Source organism: Tauraco erythrolophus, chromosome 27 (genome assembly GCF_009769465.1).
Source record: "Tauraco erythrolophus isolate bTauEry1 chromosome 27, bTauEry1.pri, whole genome shotgun sequence".
Classification (NCBI taxonomy): domain Eukaryota; kingdom Metazoa; phylum Chordata; class Aves; order Musophagiformes; family Musophagidae; genus Tauraco; species Tauraco erythrolophus.
Window position 1 is genome coordinate 6,125,234 of NC_141491.1, and position 3,081 is coordinate 6,128,314.

Genomic DNA, 3,081 nt, shown 5'->3' on the forward strand with positions numbered 1-3,081 from the left:
GCACGGGGGGCAGTTGGGGCGGTTTGGGTTAAGTCCATATGTGTTACTTTGCTTCACTGCAACCTGCTCCTGCACAGTTATATCCTGTTACATCTGCCGTGCTTGGGAAGGGAGGCTGGGATTGATAAACACAGCCTGGACTCCTCAGCCTGAAGACGGTGACCACAGGATCATGGAGACCTCACATGGCACCGATGCTGGTCCAGGACTGACTCATCCCATCTCGCTGGTCCCCAAAAGGGTCTGTGCTCTGCTCCCCTGAGCATGCTCAGCAAAGATGTGATACAGCATAAAACTGCTCAGGACACGGCGACACTTAGTGACTCAAAGCTCCTCCATGCTCAGGGCTTGGGGGATGTTTTCATTGGAGGGTGGTCACATGCCCCCCTTGCATCCCAGGCCACCAAGCGTGGGTGTACACACTGTGGTGTAAGACAAGGAGAGCTGCTTCAATCCTCTGCAGCTGAAGAAGCGCTACAAGCAGGGATGAGACTTCCTACCACCACAAAGATCAGCCAGAGCCCTCCTCATCCTGGCCTGAAGCCCCCAGGTAGGTGGAGGGCAGCCAGCCAGGGTCTCCAGGGCTCTGCGCACTCCCCATGACACCACTGCACCGTGAGCATCCCTCTGCCAGCAGGTGCCTGGCAGGCAAATCCAGGCTGATGCTCTGCCACCTCTGAGCGTGGCTCTGGAAACATTTCAGCCACGTGTGCCCATCTCCTGGCTGAAACCACGGCAGATCCCAAGAGTGGAGAACACCCTGCGCTGCGGAGGCACCGGTCACAACCATAACCGCTATGGACAGACACTGAGCTGCCTCCAGCCCGGGTGCCCAGCATCCCCATTGCAGAGTCATGCCATCAATGACCACTGAGCCACTCTCCTACCCCACAGACTCAGGAGCGATTATTTCTGGATTCAACCACAGCAGCTTTCACTGCAAAACCAGAGCCACAGCAAAACCACAAGCCCCAGGAGTTGCCCAGCTAATGGGAAGGACCATCATGCGGGGTCAGGGCGGTTTTATTTGTGATGCCAAGTGGGGAAGCCAGGGTCAGGCTGGGTTTGACACCTGCTGTCTTCAAGTCTATTGGAGCGGGAAGCGTGCTCGGTGAGCAACAGGCACGGGGCAGCGTGCAGGGCTGCGCGCACACGCAGCAACACGCACCCATGAAGCAACATCCACGCGTGCAGGGACACGCACGTGAGTAGGGATGTGCATACATGCAGGGACATGTATGTGCAGGAAGCTCCTGACTGGGCTCAGCTTCCCTCGACAGGAGCATCCCCTCATTTCTGTACCACCTCGAACCTCAGGATTTTCTCCGTTCTCCAAAACCAACAGAACATCACCCATTCCCAGGCACCCCTTCCCCCGGGAGCTGCCGGTTGCACGCACGAGACGCCGGCCCCGCGCAGCGAAGCTCAGCATTTCTTAGGCAGACCTGCCTGTCCAACCGGCCACTTTTAAGGACCTTGAGGATGTCAGCGGGGAGGACATCACACAGCATGCCAGTGACTTCAGCAGCAGCGAGGCCAGGCCAAGAGCGGCCCTTCGGCGCTGGATGTCGGAGGGGTCTGGGCTTTCGCGCAATTAGCAGCAGAACGCTGCCTGTGAACCTCAACCCTTCAACTGGATTTAGTAAAACCACGTACATGCTTCTTCCTGGGTTCAGAGGGCCTTAACTGATGGGATAATCATTGGGTAGAGGAGCGAGGATGCGAGGAGACAGCTGGTGAGCTGAGAAAACAGACACTGCGCAGCTCTAGCCCTTTGCTGGGTATTTTTAGTCCCGTGGGGCTGCCAGGCACAGACTTGCTGGAAGCAGGTTTGTTGCCAGTGAACACACGCTTGCTTTACTATCCCTTCCCCCCTCCCACCCCAAAATGACGCTTCCCTCACTCTTTGGGATGAAGAACAGCACAGTCACACGCTGCCTGCTTGGAGAGGCCGGCTTGCAACAACAGTGCCCAGACATGGAGCAGCTGATGGAGAGCCCAGGGGTTGTTTTTTTTGCCCTTCAGCTGATTACTTGCTTGGCACAACTCTGTAGCGAGCCAAGCTGCCTGTGGGATGCTCAGTCCACGGGGCAGGGTGTGGCACCCACCCAACACCCAGGGAGCACCCTGGCTTTCCCTCTTCCACGTAGGCAAGAAGCACATCCAGCATTTACCCCTGCACAAAACCGCCTGTGCACCGAGGCAGAGCCAGACTCATGGTTTTTCTCTGAACAGCTTCACTCTCATCTCAGCCCTGACAAGAGAAAGGAAAAAAACCTCCGTGGCTCCGTCAGCAAGATCATCACCCCAGCAGGCAGCTGGCAAAGAGGGTTTAACGTGCACCTCGGGGGCAACAAGCTCACAGAGATTGATCATCCCATAAAAACGTCAGTTTGATCTTTCCCACTCCTAGAAAATCCTCGTCAGCTGCCCAACCTGGCCTCGAAAGAGCAGCGCAGTCAGGGCGGCAGAGCCCATGCCAGGGGCAGAGCCCACGCCAGGGCAGAGCCCATGCCAGGGGCAGAGCCCACGCTGGCGGCAGAGCCCATGCCAGGGGCAGTCACTTGCAGCTCGTCAACGGGAGGATGGCTTCCCCTCCACTGAACCAGCTGAGGACGGGCTCCCAGCATCCCGCGCTGACCCCTTCCCAGCCAGACCTGGGAGGGAGGAGGAGGGTGATGCCCTTTTGCTGTTGGTTTTTCCTTCAGCACTTCTTTTCCCACCTTTTCCTTCTGATGCTGCGTTAAACATGATTACATGGACAGGCTACGAAACGCTCGTATCCTGACATTTCCAGCAAGCTCATCCCAATCCCTGCTCCCGCAGATGGAGCCACATCCTGGCAAAGCCAATGCCCTCGTTGAAGTCAGACATCACTTTGGAGCAGTCAGGACATGCTGAGCCACTGGATCCTCCTGGTCTGCCCCGGGAAAGGTCACTCCTGACCCACTGAGCCACGGGACAGCTTGCGGATGGCAGAGCAGGAACATCCTCAAGATCTCCATCAGGCCACAGAGCCCGCTTCCCATTTTACCCTTGGTGGGAGACATGGTAATTAGAGGCTGAGAAAAATGGAGCTTA